This window comes from Geotrypetes seraphini, chromosome 2 (assembly GCF_902459505.1).
Source record: "Geotrypetes seraphini chromosome 2, aGeoSer1.1, whole genome shotgun sequence".
Lineage (NCBI taxonomy): Eukaryota > Metazoa > Chordata > Amphibia > Gymnophiona > Dermophiidae > Geotrypetes > Geotrypetes seraphini.
The window spans coordinates 194708126-194726735 of record NC_047085.1 but is presented as its reverse complement, the minus strand read 5'-3'; the positions used below and the strand labels follow the sequence as shown (position 1 = coordinate 194726735).

Here is an 18610-nt window from a genome sequence, read left to right as displayed (position 1 = left end):
TACCGGCGCTGCTCCATTCCCCCACCCCCCCTTGAGGAATCCGACGCTTCTCCAAACCTCTCCCCGTGATCCGGCTTCCCCCCCTGCGAACCGGCATCCCCCCCCCCACTCGCGTTGCCCCCCTCCACCGCGATCCTACTTCCCCCCCTCCACCGCGATCCTACTTCCCCCCCCCCCCCGAGCACGTCATTGACACTTCCTTTACCCCGACTTGGCACCAGTGCCGGTGCCCGAAGATCCTCCCTTTTCTGGCGCGGCCTGGGCTGGGCGGTGCGTTGGAGATCCTCCCTCTTCTGGCTGGGCTGGGCTGGACTGGCTTTGAGCATTTGCGCATGCTCAAAGCCTTCTGGTCTCGCTCTCTCTGAGATTGAGAGCGAGACCAAAAGGTTTTGAGCATGCGCAAATGCTCAAAGCCAGTCCAGCCCAGCCCAGCCCAGACCAGAAGAGAGAGGATCTCCAACGCACCGTCCAGCCCAGGCCGCGCCAGAAGAAGGAGGATCTTCGGGCACCGGCACTGGTGCCAAGTCGGGGTAAAGGAAGTGTCATTGCCGTGCTCGGGGGGTGGGGGCAGATGCGAGCGGGGGGGATGCCGGATCGGGGGGGGGGGGCGATCGTACAGCGAGGCAAGCTCGGTTTACGAGGCACCAAGTTTGCAAATGTTTTGCTCTTCTTGCAAAACACTCGCAAACCGGTGCACTCGTAAACCAAGGTACTACTTACTGTATCTTGATCCTATCCACAGCAGCAAATTGATTGAGCAAATGTGTTATGTGCCATTGCAAAGCACAGTCATGCACTGGAGATTTGACCCTCATGGGAATCCATGTGTTCTAAATACTAGTTGTGATTCCTGGTTTGAATTGCCTTTTGTGACACCGAACAGCGACAGTTTGGTCCTGTTTCTTTTTTTATTTCTGATACTGGAAGTTGTGATCATAGCTGTGGAACTACAGAAGGCAGTAATGTGATGGTGGCAAGAACTACAAACAGTATTTCAACTTGGCTAATGTGGCAAGATTTACTGATCTCAGCTGTGAGCAAATAACATTGTTATAACTGTGTCTGTGTGCATAGAGATATAGATATAAATTGATATCAAATTCAACACTGTGTTAAAGGTGTACAAAAATGCATACTTATACTCCCTCATGTCTTTGAACATTAAAACAACTTCCCCATGTACATAAGAACATAAGAATAGCCATACTGGGTCAGATTGAGGGTTTAGCTTGCATCCAACAGTGGCCAGTCTGAAGAAGAATAATGAAATCATCCAGAATTTTCATTTGTTTTTATTGTATAATCTCTCCCTCGCCACAATCTATATCTTTCCCTCTCCCCTCTCTCCCTCCCTCAAAAAAAATTACATATTAGACCTGCCTGATACCACCATATAATTATTAAATGATATAACCATAAACTATCAGAAGGTTAATGATTCATGGATATTTTTCCAAGAACACACTCCAAATTCTTTTCCATTTATGCAAGTTTCTCTTGTGCTCAGCCATGAAGCTTTCCATTTTGAATACATAATCCAGTTTATTCAACCACAGGCAGGGCATTTTCATAAGAACAGAACATAAGAATAGCCTTACTGGGTCAGGCCCAAACCCAAAAAATAGCAGCATTCCATGCTACTGATCCAGGGCAAGCAGTGGCTTGCCCCAAGTCTTTTTCAATAACAGACTATGGGCTTTTCCTCCAGGAAATTGCCAATAATGAGCTATGATCAGCTTAGCCACATTAACGCTAGAATATCAGTGCCTGTTTGACTTGAGGGAGGTCTAGAGCTGTTTATTTAATAAATAAATTCCCAGATACCAAGGAATTAACAAGTAATTATGTACTTCTTTTCAGAATACCCTGATTTTTTTTTTCACAGGTCTACCAAATGAGGCCCATAGTTTCCTGTTCACCACAATGATGCGAACAGAGGGGCAAAGTAACTAGGTACATATGGTGAAGCTTAGCAAGGGTTAGATACTATCTATACATTACTTTACAGTGTTCTCCCCAGAAATTTTTTTCAGCCGGGTGGCATGAAAAAGTAGCCGGGTGGGGCGGGGAAATTTGGTGGTTAGAATAGGGTCATTAAATCCAGTGGCGTACCTAGTATATATGACAGCCAGTGCTAATCATTTTTAACAACCCTTTCCTCTATATAAAAAAGTTATTTTTAGTAATAATCCATGAGTCACACAACAAGGGTACACCTAGGACAAGGCAGCATCTTAAACACTGCAGTGAGCACTAGAACACCAACACACGCACTGTAAAACTAAACAAACCATATCCTGCACAATCAATTGATCCTGTACAGTCGATGCTAACAGAAAATCATGTCCTTTTCATACACATTAAACAGATACACCCTTGCCCAATATGGAATAATCACAAACTAAAAATAAAAATATGTAGACAAACCATATCCTGCACAATCAATTGATCCTGTACAGTCGATGCTAACAGAAAATCATGTCCTTTTCATACACAGAAAACAGATACACCCTCGCCCAATATGGAATAATCACAAACTAAAAATAAAAATATGTAGACAAAAGTTAAACTGAACCACCAAGAAACTAGACTCTGCATACAATGCAACACCACAGAAACAGTGACACTTGTCCCCTAATACTGTGCAAAATATAAAGACAGTAAATGTAAATTTAAAAAACTGATACATAACAATCACCACTTTACAAATTAACAAATAAAATATAAATTGAAGATAAGAATATACCATTTTATTGGGCTAATCAATTTTTTAATTAACTTTCAGAGGCCATAGCCTCCTTCTTCAGGTCAATATAGTATACTGCTGTTACATTATACTGTCCTGACCTGAGAAAGGGGGTTTTGGTCTCTAAAAGTTAGTAAAAAATGTATTAAAATAAGTCCAGTAAAAAGATTACCTTATTTTCTGTTTCTAAAAGTTTTATCAATACAACTACAATACTATTTTACTCTAAAGCAATAAAAAATCTTTTTTCTATCTTTTGTCGTTTCTGCTTTAATCATTTTGACTTCACTCTCTTCTTTCTAGCCAGCATCTGTCCTCTCTCTGTATTCCATGCAGCGTCAGCCCTTTCCATCCACTGTCCACCCTCTCCCTGTTCCATATGGCATCTTCCCTCTTTCTATGCTCCTTTCTTAAACTCTCTACCCTGTGCCCCGTCTCTCCTTTGTACATGATTGATTTCAGCTCTGCTACCTCTCCATTTTTCTCTCTCTGTCACCACCTCCTCTGGCATCTCTCTCTTCTCCTTTCTTTCCTTCCCACCCCATGGTCTGGCATCTCTGTCTCCTTCCCTTCCCTGGCATCTCTCTCCTTTTCTTCCATCTCTCCCTCCCCCTCCATGCCCTGGCATCTCCTTTTATTCCTTCCTTTCCCACCCTACCTCATCTTCCTTCTCCCTTTCTTTCTCCCTCCAGTTGCGTGCAGCAGTTCTCTCCACCCTCTGCTCCCTTTCCTCCTTCTGTCACCCCCCGGTCATGAACTACTTTGGGCATCAGCAGCAGCATTCACAATTCGCTGCTGTTGCCGGCTTCGGGCAGGACCCGGCAGAGAGGAAGGCCTGAAGCTGGCAACAGCAGCGAATTGTAAACACTGCCCAAAGAAGTTAATGGTGCTAGGCCTTGAAGCAACCAGAGCAGCCCACTTCTCCCCCACCTCACCCCGCTGATCCTCCTTATCTCTCCCTTCCATGCGAACCCCACCGTGAGATGAACGACAAACCTCCCTCCAGCAGCATTGGCAGCCGCAGCAATCTAAACAGTTATAGCTATAATACCAAGAAAATTGCTTCATTAATCAAAAATAGCAAATTTTAAGAAAAATGGAGCTTTGTAATCAGTGACTTTGAGGGACCCCAGGAAGAGCTTTCAAATTTTTAAAAAAAATTATTTTCTGATCAAGTACAATCAAATTCATGGGGAAAACTTCAATTCAGTTTTTCCAACTTTAGATTTTTCTGAACAGCCTTTGAAAGCAGACCTGGAAGATTGGCTCAGCCTTCTGGACAGGACAATGTGGTGGTGACACTTCTCTCACTCACCGTTTGTCCTTTTGTGGGAGGAAGGCCCAGCTGTGAAAAGGAGTAGCAGGAAAAAGGGAGTGGAGGGCTCTGAAAATGACAATGAAGAAAGAGCAAATTCTGTAGTGACAGTAAAGGAGAGGTAAAAGACTGCTCAGTTTGGCTCTTCTGAGCTGCCAAAAACAACAACAAACCCCCCCCCCCAGCTGAAATAACTACCAAGAAAACAGCAGAGCACTAGTACTAATAAGGGGGCTTGCAAGAATTTCCATTAAGATGGCAATTCGTTAGTGCACTTTTTAAACATAGTAACATAGTAGATGACGGCAGATAAAGACCCGAATGGTCCATCCAGTCTGCCCAACCTGATTCAATTTAAATTTTTTTTTTTTTTCTTCTTAGCTATTTCTGGGCAAGAATCCAAAGCTTTACCCGGTACTGTGCTTGGGTTCCAACTGCCGAAATCTCTGTTAAGACTTACTCCAGCCCATCTACACCCTCCCAGCCATTGAAGCCCTCCCCTGTCCATCCTCCACCAAACGGCCATACACAGACACAGACCGTGCAAGTCTGCCCAGTAACTGGCCTAGTTCAATATTTAATATTATTTTCTGATTCTAAATCTTCTGTGTTCATCCCACGCTTCTTTGAACTCAGTCACAGTTTTACTCTCCACCACCTCTCTCGGGAGCGCATTCCAGGCATCCACTACCCTCTCCGTAAAGTAGAATTTCCTAACATTGCCCCTGAATCTACCACCCCTCAACCTCAAATTATGTCCTTTGGTTTTACCATTTTCCTTTCTCTGGAAAAGATTTTGTTCTACGTTAATACCCTTCAAGTATTTGAACGTCTGAATCATATCTCCCCTATCTCTCCTTTCCTCTAGGGTATACATATTCAGGGCTTCCAGTCTCTCCTCATACGTCTTCTGGCGCAAGCCTCCTATCATTTTCGTCGTCTTCCTCTGGACCGCCTCAAGTCTTCTTACGTCTTTCGCCAGATACGGTCTCCAAAACTGAACACAATACCCCAAGTGGGGCCTCACCAATGACCTGTACAGGGGCATCAACACCTTCTTCCTTCTACTGACTATGCCTCTCTTTATACAGCCCAGCATCCTTCTGGCAGCAGCCACTGCCTTGTCACACTGTTTTTTCGCCTTTATTTATAAAATTATTTATAGCAGTACAGCCACTCTGCTCACACGTTTATTTTGAAATTCAGCTGGTTATAAGTAATAAAAAACCCCATATACACCCCCAACAACCCCACGGTGCCTGATACCTTCTCACTCTGGCCACTTTCTACCCCCACTCGCGCTTCCCGTGCACCTGCATTGTAGAAGCGATTGAGCACGCCGGTCTCGCAAAAGTCCAGTTTGTTGAAGTGCAGCGGCTCCAGGACGGCTGTCACACTCTCACAGACCTCCCGCAGGCACTGCAGCGCCACCGCTGGGCTCGCCTCATTGATTACATAAGGCCACCATTGTCCTCCTGCTGCTACTGCCTGCGCCAGTAAAGTGCTGGCTGTGGTAACCACAGCCGATGGCCCCTCACTGCACCACTTGATAAAAACTAAGGAGCGATGTAGAGAAGTGCTGCCGGGTCCTGCGTTCGCGGAAACAGAAAGTAGGCAGGACCCGGCAGCAAGAGCAGCAAATTGTAAGTTTCCCGCCTTTCCCGTAGCGAATTCATGCTCCGGGGCTCTAAAGTGTGTGTGCCGGTTTCCCTTCTCTTCCCCCCTCCCCGCCCCAGACATAACTTCCAGTTTCGGAGGGAAGAGAAGGGAAGCCGGCACACACACTTTAGAGCCCCAGAGCATGAGTTCGCTACAGGCTAAGGTCTAAAATCTCCAAGCCGGTTGTTTTTTTTGTTTGTTTGTTTTTAATGTTGAGCAGCAGCGGTAGCAGAATTTGCGATCGGATGACAGCCGGGCGGTCATCTAAATTAGCTGGGCTGAGCGCCCGGCTAAAAGGCCCTAGGGAGAACACTGACTTTAATATGATTTTATTGTATGTTGGAGGCCAAGGAGATTCTAGCTTGAATGCTTTCCATTTACCCTCAAACACAATCATTATATTGGACCCCCCCCCCCTCCCCGTCCATCCTAAAACAAAACAGAGGCTGGTGATAAACAGCACTGCAATAAGAAGCCCAAATAAGTCAGTCCATAGATTTATTGATAAAAATGTGCAACATGGCCACATCAGGGGCCTGTCAGTAGGTGATAGCAAGAAACATTATATTAAATATCTCCTACTGAAGTGCATAAATAAATCACCATTGTGCAATTCAACAAGAGTATCAGTGATAATGGGAGAAATGACAGTTTGTGTTTCATGTGTCTTGTATTGTGGACCACTGTCTTAGAGAAATGTGTCCCTCAATATTTTGTTTAACTTCCTTAGCAGTTAAAAGGTGGATCAGCTGGGTATAGATGCACCTGTTACTAATACAAGCCAAAAAATTAAAGGATACATTTTTATTTTCAAATTGGCTCCACAAGATGGCCCATTCTGCTTACACTTTTAAAAACTGTTAATTCTGCCAATATGATCCAACAGAACAGTGATGCAAGAGCATGAACAAATAACAGTGCAATAATAAACAAACATCAGCAGCCAAATAACTTACCGGTATATGGCTTTTTCCTTTTGGTGTATATGTAAATTCTCCACCCACTGTTTCTTTCCCCACCCTGAGCTCTTCTTTTTCTTGGTTCAAGTTACACACCACCACCTTTATCATTATCCTAGAAATGTGACTATTAACATTTTTTTCTTCACTGTAATCATTATATTTCCATATGCAGTGTGTACAAATTTTCATGCAGATCCCTTTTTTATTCCCATCCTGCAAAATCTGTCCCCCCCCCGACTACTTTGTATGTTCAGCAGATGACTGTAGATGTTCTTTGGGGTAAAGCTCCGCAAATGGAGAACAGAATCTGCTTATAGGTCCTCCATGCTTTCACTAAACCTCCTTTTAGCATCTACTCTTTCAAATTTAAATAATTTGTAGAGCTTATTTTTCCAGCTTGAGATCATAAGAATAACCATACTGGGTCAGACCAATGGTCCATTCAACCCAGTATTGTGCTTCCAACAACAGCCAAGCCAGGTCAACAAGTACCTGGCAGAAACCAAAATAGTAGCAACATTACATGCTGTCGATCCCAGGGCAAGCAGTGACTTCCCCCATTTCTATCTCAGTAGCAGACTATGTACTATTCCTCTCTAGGAACTTGTCCAAACCTTTTCTAAACCAAGATATGCTAATCCTTTAACCACATTCTCTGTCATTGAGATCCAGAGCTTGACTATTCATTGAGTGGAAAAAAACATTTTCTGTCTATTCATTTTAAAAGTATTAACTTTGAGTGTCCTCTAGTCTTTGTACTTTTTGAAAGAGTAGAATATCAATTCACTTTTATCTGTTTTACACCACTCAGGATTTTGTAAACTTCTATCATATCCCCTCTCAGCCATCTCTCTTCCAAGCTGAAGAGCACTAACTTATTTAGCCTTTCCTCAGTCACAATTGGCCAAAACTCCTGATTTTTTACACAGGTCAAAAACATATGAACAAATGTTGCACCTACAGCTGAGCACTTTGGACAGGAAATAATGTTGGTCATCTTGCAAGATAAGCCTATAAAGGAGAAATAGTTGATTGTGTGCTCCTTTTTAAATCTTTCATAATTTGTCCCTGCCCCTTAAAATCTCTATTTCAGATACCACAGTACTATCAACAGGGCTTTTTTTTCCTGCTAGTATGCACCTTTTTTACCGTCTTCCAAAAATGTCTTATCCATCCCTTTATATTTCTCATTAAAAATCTTACAGCTTGTTTTTTCCCCCATTGATGCACCAGCCAGCCTTGAACCTGTGACTCTCAGATTCAGAAGCAACCATCTTCCAGGTAGAGCTCATCTGAACTGCATGGCTGTATACATCATAAGGGTCGAGAGAAAAACATAGTTACTCCTCACCCTCTAAGGCTGGGTCTGCATGAGTACTGCCATCTTTTGTTACCTAGGAAAAAAACCCCAGACTATCAAAGTCCCAATGAGGGACTAGATTTATGAATATCTTTTGGTAGATACAATCCAAACTAGTGTTGTTCAACCTCTATATAATACTCTTTTTTATATATATATATATATATATATATATACTTGGTTCATCGGAAACATGCAGCAATCTTTCATTTCTTTTTCATATAGAAAGGTTGCTGGCGAATCATCATATTGTGTACATTTTATTCATGTAATTATATTTTCTACTAATAAATTATCTATTTTATTTTTAAACTTTTCTTTCAAATTCTATTTTATCATTCAAGCTTAAGCACTTATCTTTTCATTAGAATCTCTTGCCGATGTTTTTCACCGAACTTTACCATCAAGACTGTTGGTAGAAGCATAAATGTGTCTTTTTTCTTTATGTAACAATAAATTCTACTACTTTTAATTATTTCTATAACCCTGATAGACATATTGGCCCTGATTCTCAAAAAGTGCGTCCCGATTTTAGGCAGCTGTAGGCGTCTTACAGCTGTCTAATCAGCCAATCGGGATGCACGTTTTAAAAAAAAAAATGCTCCCCAGGCAGGCCTGAAGGCACCTCCGGGAGCCTAGGGAGACCCGCAAGACGCCTAAGCTCGCCTAAGGGCCTTAGGCGAACCTAGGTGGCCCTACGCGTCTCCCTAGTAGAGGAAGAAACCTTAAAAATGTAGGCCAGCAAAATGCTGGTCTACATTGTAAGTAGACGCAGCTGCTATACTTATCGCGGCAAGGGATCTCTCTGCCGCTATAAGTATAGCGGGCCGCGGCCTGTCCGATCGGATGCCCCCCCCCCCACGACATTACCGATCTCCCTCCCACCCCGACACTACCGATGCTGGCAGGAGAGTGCCCAATTCCTCCTGCCCGAAGACAGCGCACCCCCCTCCTGCCCGAAGACGGCGCACCCCCCCCGGCGCTAACAACCCCCAAACTAACCTGTTCTTCGGGCCAGACGGTTCTTTCCCGTCTAGCCGGTAAGCCCGCCTCGTCGAAATGAGGCGGGCTCGCCCCTTCCCGGCCCATCCCGCCGAAGCCTAAGGCCTGATTGGCTCAGGCTCTAGAAGCCTGGACCAATCAGGCCTTAGGCATAGCGGGTCCGCCCATCCCCACTTGGCCAATCAGACCTTAGACTTAGTGGGGATGGGCGGACCCGCTATGCCTAAGGCCTGATTGGTCCAGGCTTCTAGAGCCTGGGCCAATCAGGCCTTAGGCTTCGGTGGGATGGGCCGGGAAGGGGCGAGCCCGCCTCATTTCGACGAGGCGGGCTTACCGGCTAGACGGGAAAGAACCGTCTGGCCCGAAGAACAGGTTAGTTTGGGGGTTGTTAGCGCCGGGGGGTGGTGTGCAGTCTTCAGGCAGGAGGGGGGGGATGTGCCGTCTTCGGGCAGGAGGGGGGGGGTGCCGTCTTCGGGCAGGAGGGATTGGACACTCTCCTGCCAGCATCAGTAGTGTCGGGGTGGGAGGGAGATCGGTAATGTCGGAGGGGGGGGCGGTTGGTAGTGTCGGGGGGGGCGGTCGGTCGGTATTGTCGGGGGAGGGGCATCCGATCAGACAGGCCGCGGCCCGCTATACTTATAGCGGCAGAGAGATCCCTTGCCGCGATAAGTGTAGCGGGCCGTGTCTAATCTAACCCGATTCTCTAACCCGCGTCTGTAACATGGACGCCGGTTACAGAATCGGGGTTTAGTTTAGGCCGATTCTGAATAGGACGCCTCTCCCGGGCGTCCTATACAGAATCAGGGCCTTGCCTTCAATATAGGCGGCCTGCCTGGGGAGCATTTTTTTTTTTAAAAAACGTGCATCCCGATTGGCTGATTAGACAGCTGTAGGCCGCCTACAGCTGCCTAAAATCGGGACGCACTTTTAGAGAATCTGGGCCATTGTGAACATTATATGCAGGTACTTTCTCTTTCCCAGGTAGGCTCACAAGCTTAAATTTTTGAACCTGGAGCAGTGAAGGATTAAGTGGCTTGCCGAGGGTCACAAGGAGAAGCAATGGGAATTGAGCCTGGTTTATCAGGATCTCAGCCCATTTCATTAACCATTAGGCGGTTACTATAGTAAAAGAAAGTCTTATGAATGCCTTCATTATGCTAATTGAACATAAGGACTAGTGTTCATTTATAATGTGACTTGCATGTAAGCATACAAGTCTCTTGCATACAAGAAACTCCCATGACATAAGTCCTCAATAGATCTACATTTACCTTTTTCTGTTATATCTACAATATAAATAAAACCTTTACTTGCCCAAAGACTGCTTCCACTTTTTAAATACAGTGGGCCCTTCCCCAGATGAAAGTAGCCTGTTAGATGTAATAAGTATAAAGTGTGATAATTGAAAATCAGACTCTGCACTCATATCTAGTAATGAAAATGCACAATATGGAAGGATAGAGGGCCTGAGGAAGGCCCCAGACACATCCAGGTAACCACACAAATGTCTCGGTGATATTGGCCCTACCATTACTTATTTGGTTTTAATCTACAATTTATGCAAGTAGTTCTGGAACTACTCCACATCTGCCTTAGCCTGGTATGTCTCTTCTCACACAAGCAAACCAGACTGCATCTAACCATTAACTGCAGTCATAACCTGCTTCTGATTCCTCCTCTGCTTTGAACTCAGAACTCTTTCCCTCTACCTCCCCTCTTTTGGGGCAAAACTTATACAAAGTGGGTAGCAGATTATTCTGCAAACTGTATAATCTGACAAATATTGTTTTGAACTCTATCCTCTTAACTTCCTGTCTCGACTTACTAACCAGCTCCAAACTGAAATGGCTTTTCTCTCACAAGCAAACCAGACCTCATCTAACCATTAGCTGCAGTCATAGCCTTCCTCTTAATGCCACTCTGCTTTGAATGCAGAACTCTTTCCCTTTACTTCCCCTCTTTTGGGGCAAACTTCTACAAAGTAGGTAGCAGATTATTCTGTGAACTGTATAATTTTTAACTCTACTTTTGAGAAATATTTCTTTGACAAAGAAAATGCTAACTACTAGGAGATTTTTTGAAGTAGTCTCCACAGCCACCCTGCAAACTTTGCCCAGGCCCACCCACCCCTAGGCTCACATTACATTAGATCATTAGATCATCACATTACATCATCCCCAACACACTACCTGTTAACCCAACCAAATTGTACCAAAACTCTGTATCCCCAACCTAGCCACCACAGTCATTCAAAATTACATTACCTTCATAATACCAGTGCCACAATCTGTGTTCTTCTATCTCACTCTCATTGCCAACATGTATTCCCCTATCCCAGTCATCACAGACCACAGGAAATCTTTACCACACAGACCCCAATACCTTAGGCCTATCCCCACTATCCCCTCCCCACCTCACCCACATCCAATAACCTCAAAATGGCAAAATTCCAACTTCAATCCAAGACTGATAGATGCCATAACACTAGATGCGCTAGAGTGCCTCACCTTCTCGGTGGGTCATAACAGAGATATAACCTTTGCCTTGATATATGGAGTAGAGAATGACACGATGGTTGTTACCCACGGCTAGCCTGCCGAAACGGGGAGAGAAAAATTAGTGGTCGCTGCGGGGACGGAAACAAGGCCATTCACCGCCCTGTGGAGCGGTGAATGGTCTTGTCTCCACATTGAAGCCAGCACGGATCGCGCAGTCCAGCATCTCCACCCAATCGCCACATCCTACGTCCTGCCATCTCCCTCCCTCCACCTCACCTTAGGTGCACAGCAACTTGGGCTGCCAGTATGGCACTGCTCCGTCATTGATGTACAGAGTGGTTTTGCTGCCTGTCTGCTACTGCTCCATCTCTGGACTTACAGTTTGGCTTTCGCCCCCTGTTGGGCACTGTTCCTTCTCTGGACGTATGAGCAGCTTCATCTGCCTACCAAGCACTGCTCCGTCTCCGGATGTATAGAGTGGCTTAGGTACCTGCCGAGTCCGACTTTAATTCTTCTCACAGCTGCACGCTTTTAATAAGCCGCGCGTGGGCGGCTGCTTGAATTGTTGAATCTCCTCCTCTGACTCAACCGGAAATAGAAAGTTGGGTCGGAGGAGAAGATTCAACAGCTCAAGCAGCCGCGTGCATGGCTTATCGAAAGCGTGCGGCTGGGAGAAGAATTAAAGTCGGACTCAGCAGGCACCTAAGGTGAGGTGGAGGGAGGGAGATGGCAGGACGCGGCAGTAGAATGGAATGGGGCTTCTTGACCGCGCGATTCGTGATCGCGTTATGTTCTCTCAAACTAGGAAGGAATAGACAGTAGTCGTGGGGATGGAGCGGGGACAGTGATTGCAGTGCCAGGGCGGTGACAGGGATGGTGGTCGCAGGGATGGGGCGGTGACGGGGACAAATTTTTTCTCCATGTTATTCTCTAATACGGAGCACCACACTCTCCAATGACTGTCTTAGAGGACCTGCTATCCATCCTTAGCAAACTGATCATCACATACAACCAAGTAATCATACTTTGAGACTTTAACTTCAAAAGCTACCCAAATGAGACCAAATTCCCAGCAAGCATCATCACTTCACTAACAGACTTAGACTTCAAGCAAATGGTCCCCTCGCCAACTCACTCTGCAGGCCACATCCTAGATCTAATCTTTACTCAAAAAGTCACCACACAGACCCCAACCTATACTACCAAACCAGTGCCCTGGTCTGATCACATCTGATCACATTCAACCACACTTACACAATGAATCAACCATCAACCAGGAAACAACCCCAACATAAAGATAATATACAACAACACTATTAATGTAGAGGATCTCTCCACAGGCCTTTCAAACCTAGTGGGAACATCAAAACCAAATTCTCAATCTGTTGATGAGGCGGCCGTGGACTGAGGTAAAAACCTTATATGAAGGACTAGCCCCAGTCAAAGAGATCAAATACTATCTCCACAAATACTCCTCCCCCTGGTTTAATGATGACTTAAGAACTAAGAAAAGAGGACTGAGGAGAGTGGAAAGGAAATGGTACAAATCCAAGTTTAACAGTGATGGGTCCAAATTAAAGAATGACATGGGAACAAATTTTTCCCTGTTCCCGCAGGAACCATTTTCCCGTCCCATCCCCCGCAAGTTCTTTTCCTGTCCCTGCCCTATTCCTGCAAGCTCCATCCTCATTTGCACAAGCCTCAAACACTTTAAAATCATAAGTGTTTAAGGCTTGTGCGGTTAAGGCAGAGCTTACAGGAATGGGGCAGGGACAGTGACAAAACTCACGGAGACAGGAGAGGGAAATTGAGTTCTGACAGGGACAAATTTGTCCCCATGTCTTTCTCTAGTCCAAATGGAAGGAACTGCATGAAGAATTTAAAAAAGCCACCCTAGAAGCTAAAAAAAGTACTACTACAAACAACTAAATAGATCAAAAAACCTTTTCAAACTAACAACCAATGCCTTAACACCGAACTTGACAGTAAAACACTGACTACTTCGCTGACAAAGTAGACAAAATACGGTCTCACTTTGACTCTGCCATGCTACAGATATCATTCCTCCATGACTCAGACAAAATAATTAAAACTACAACTGGGAACCTAAGTCACTTCAAAGCTGTCTCCCACGATGACATCACCAATACACTAGACGCTATTTGCCCCTCCATCTCCAACCTGGACCCCTGTCCTTCTCACTTACTGGTGGAGGTGAAAGACGCCTTTGAAGACTCCATTCTTCCTCTCTTCAACACCTCTCTACAAACAGACTTAATGCCTGCAAACTGGAAGTCAGCGGTCATCAGACTAATCCTGAAAAAACCCACGCTCGACCCTAACATGCCTGGCAAATTTAGACCTGTCTCTAACCTACCCTTCGTCTCCAAGATCCTGGAAAAAAACAGGATTAAACCAATTGCACTCCATCAACGAACAAGGAACCCTATCTGCCTTCCAATCTGGAACCAGGAAATTCCACAGTACTGAAACCATCCTTCTCGATATCGTCGACAACTACTGTAAACTCATGGATAAGGGTAATGATGTCCTGGTACTGCTAGTTCTCAGGGTGGCATTTGACACTATTGACCATCCTTGCCTCATCGAACGGCTCTCCGAGATTGGAATCCGAGACATTGCGCTACAATGGTTTACCTCTTTCCTGAATAACAGACCCCAAAGCGTTCTGCTCAACGCCTTGCTACCAAAACCGATCAAATACGGTGTTCCACAGGGGCTCGATCACCCCTATTATTCAGTCTCTAAATGGCTCAAAGACAGAACGCCTTTGGATCCACAAAGAATGCTGTCACTGCGTCCATCCCTCTCTGTGCTAGGACTCGACTACTATAACTGCAAAAGACCAAGTGTGCAGCCTAAGAATACATCTTGACGGCAACCTGTCGCTTTCTAACCATATCTCTCAGGTGGTGTCTTCCTCATTTTACTACCCATGACATCGCCGAAAAATAAGGAACTACTTTTCAGAGTCTGACTTTGCCCAATTACTGTATGCCTTACTACTCTCTCACATGGATTACTACAATACGCTATTCAATGGCGAAGAACGTACATTGTCGCCAGTGTGTTCAAAATGTGGCGATCAGACTTCTAAAAACCCTCCTTGCCCACAACCCTGTCTCCCAGGGTCTAGCGACGGCTCATTGTGTCTTCAAGGGCCTGATGCTACCATTCAGATCCTTGCATAAAATGGCACTGGGCTACATGATGGCTAAGCTTCCTCTGTACATGCCGAACCGGACCATCCGCTCCCAGGACAAAATGCACCTCAAAATGCCCCCTGGATGTGCTCTGCAACTTTAAACTGCCAAACAGCGTTCTTACTGCCACTTCATACTGAGCCACTGGAATCGGCTGCCCCCGCAGATCAGATCCCTTGAAGGACTCCTCATCTTTAGGAAAGCAATAAAAGGATACCTCTTCATCTAACCCCCCCTGCCCTTAAGAACATAAGAATAGCCTTACTGGGTCAGACCAATTGTCCATTAAGCCCAGTAGCCCATTCTCAGGGTGGCCAATCCAGGTCCCTAATACCTAGCCAAACCCAAGGTGTAGCAACAATCCATGCCACCAATCTAGGGCGAGAAATGGCTTCCTCCATGTTTTTCTCAATAACAAACTGGACTTTTCCTCCAGGAAATTGTCCAAGCCTTTCTTAAAACCAGCTATGCTATCCGCTCTTACTACAACTCTGCTAATGCATTCCAGAGGTTAACTATTCTCTGAGTGAAAAAATATTTCCTCCTACTGGTTTTAAAAGTATTTCCCTGTAACTTCGAGTGTCCCCTAGCCCAGGGGTAGGCAATTCCAGTCCTCAAGAGCCAGAGCCAGGTCAGGCTTTCAGGATATCCACAATGAATATGTATGAGATGGATTTGCATGCACTGACTCCTTGAGATGCAAATCTATCTCACGCATGTTTATTATGGATATCCTTAAAACCTGACCTGGCTCCGGCTCTCGATGACCGGAATTGCCTACCCCTGCCCTAGCCTATGTAATTTTTGACGGAGTGAAAAATCGATCCACTTGTACCCGTTCTACTCCACTCGGGGTTTTGTAGACTTCAATCATATCTCCCCTCAGCCATCTCTTTTCCAAGATGAAGAGCCCTAACCTTTTGACCGATGGATTACAAAGAAATATATATTGGTACCAGAACCCAGTATGTATCACGTAAGGAAAACCTGTATTGTAAAATCTTGTATTATAACTATGGCAAATCCAACCTATAAACTGTTTCAATTAGGATAAAACTTGCACTATAAGGGATAACAAGGGTAAATTTTAACCGATAAACCGTCTAATATGTATATATTAGTATTAATTAGACCTGTGGAGGGGCATAATCAAAAGGGACGTCTAAGTCCGTTTACGTCCATCTTGCAAATCGTCCAAAGTTTAAAAAAGCTTAAGATACATTTTCAAAAGATACGTCCAACATTTTTTTTGTTTCGAACAGTGGGGTACCTTACAGGGCACTGCTGTGGACTTCACAAAAAGGATGCCATGGCTTCTCCTCCCTACAGCTCCCTTATAGGTTACGGTGAGCCCCCCAAACCACCTCCAGAATCCCCTAGACCCACTTATCTACCACTCCAATAGCCCTTATGGCTGCAGGAGCCACTTATATGCCAGTACAAAAGGGTTTTGGGTGTGTATAGGGGAGTGCACATGTTTCAATATCAATGCAGTGATTACAGGGGCTTATGGGCATGGGGCCTCCTCTCTATGGGTCCCTAACCCACCCCCAAGACGGTTTAAGATGCCTCTGTGCAGCACGACTAGGCTTTCCTATGCCAGGTGGCCAGGTGATGATAGTCTGGAGGCAGAATTTTAAAGTTATGATTAAAATTTTTATGGGGGTGGGGGGGTTGGTGATCACTGGGGTAGTGTGTGGGGGGGTCTGTTTTATGTGTTTGCAGTGCTTATCTGGTGACTTTAGGTGGGTTTTTGTGACTTAGACCATGTTTTACATGGTCTAAGTCACAACATCCAAGTTCCGTCTAGGCTCTGTTGTAAAACTTTCAGTTATACATGCTGTGGAAGGCTTTGAAAGCAGGGTTTGTCCATATAATATAATGGATACGTCAGCCTTAGTAAAAGAGGGGGGTTATAAGTTAATTACCTGAACAGAAAACAAAAAAAAGGTTCCACCAAAGAGATTCCACAAGGAAAACAGAAACTGTGGAATTGATGATCCTGTCAGAAGTAATTGCTGCTTTTTATGGGGACGGGCAGGGATGGAGGTAATTCCTTGTGGGGATGGGTGGGGACGGAGAGGATCCTGACGGGGACGGAGAGGATCCTGGCGGGGATGGGTGAGATTTCTGTCCCCGTGCAACTCTCTATTCTAAAACTCAAGGGGGGCGTGTTAAAGGCTTGGTGTGGCGGGACTTAAGTCATAATCAAACATTTAAGAACACATGCAGGGCACAGTTTGGATGTTTGGGGCTAGACCTATTTTAATAATGACGTAAGTGTCAAAAAGGTGGCCAAGCTGATCAGATGATCGCTGGAGGGATATAAACAAGACCCCACACACATGCCCCCAGTGGTCACTGACCCTCTCCTACCCACCAAAGATGTGAATGAAACAGTACATACCTGCCTTTATGATAGCTTCAGATATTATGGCCACTCCTAGTAGAGCAGCAAGCAGATTCCTAGAGTAGCCTGGTGAGCCGTGTAGTGAACCATAGAGATGGGAACTCAGGCCCATAATCTACTCTAACCACTACACTTATGGTGAAACATGTGAGCCTTCCAAACCCCATCCTAATCCCACTGTACCCACATATGTGTTACTCCTGGCGGAATTCTGCACAATTGTGCAGCACAGAATTTGTGCAAAATTACTCATCCACGCAGAATTACCCCTCCATCCACGCAGAATTCTGCCTATGTTGTACAGAATTCTGCTTAGACTTTTCATTCTGCCCCTGTCCCCGTCCCCCTCTTCTCCCGCATTTGGGTCTGGCCTCTCTCCCTCCCTCTGACCCCCCTTCTCCCAAGATCAGATATACCTGCAGGCCTCCCAAGAAAGAAGCAGTGGTGGCAGCTGACTGGCAGAGGTAGCACTGTGAACGGTCAGCTTGTGGCCAGCCCCACCAGGGCCTTCCCTCTGCCGCATCACTTCCTGTAGATAGATGACGTGACAGATGAAAAGTCCTGGTGGGGCTGGCCGCAAGTAGCCCATTCACTGTGCTGCCTCTGCCAGGCAGCTACCACCATTGCTACTTCCTTGGGAGGCTCACAGGTATATCTGATCTTGGGGGAAGGGGGGTCAGAGGGAGGGAGAGAGGCTTATGGTAGGAGGTTAGTTAGAGAGAGAGGCCAGTCCCACAAGGGGGAAGAGGGGATATGGATGCTAGACAACAATTTGGGTGGAAGGGAAAGCGGGAACATGGATGCTAGGCTCATGGTAGGGGGAAAAGGAGAGAACATGGATCCTGGATTGCAAGTAGGGGGGGAGAAGAGGGGACATTGATCCTGGACTGCAAAATGGGGGGTAGGAGGGGGGAAGATGAGGCAACATGGATGTGCTAGACCTGCAGGGGGGGAGAAGAGGGGACATGGATGCGCTAGACCTTCAGGGGGTGGAGGAGGAGAGGGGAGAAAGGGGACATAGATGCTAGATATGCAGGGGATGGGACATGGATGTTGCACTGCTAGTGGTGAGGAGGTAGAGAAGGGAACATGGATGCTGCGCTGCAAATAGTGGGGAAGGGAGAGGAGGGAACATGGATGGATGCTAGATCTGCAGGAGGAGAAATAGAGGGGAGTGGACATGGATGCTGCACTGCAGATAGAGGGGAGAAAGAGGAAGGGACATGGATGCTAGAACTGCAGGGGGAGAAATAGAGGGGAGGGGACATGGAACCTGCACTGCAATGGGGGGGGGGGAGGGGACATGGATGCTAGACCTGCAGGGGGAGGAAGCGAGGGATGCTGAACCTGTAAGTAGAGGGGAAAGGGGGTGATAAGGAAACCCAGGCCAGAAAGGGGGTGAAAAGGAAGAGATCCTTGAGCTCAGAGAGAGGG

General features: G+C 45.7%; 1 protein-coding gene across 5 annotated transcripts in view; it reads left to right on the top strand.

The window, feature by feature from the left end:
• JARID2 (jumonji and AT-rich interaction domain containing 2) overlaps positions 1-18610 on the top strand; it is a 532325-nt gene that overhangs the window by 460141 nt on the left and 53574 nt on the right. The window lies entirely within an intron of this gene.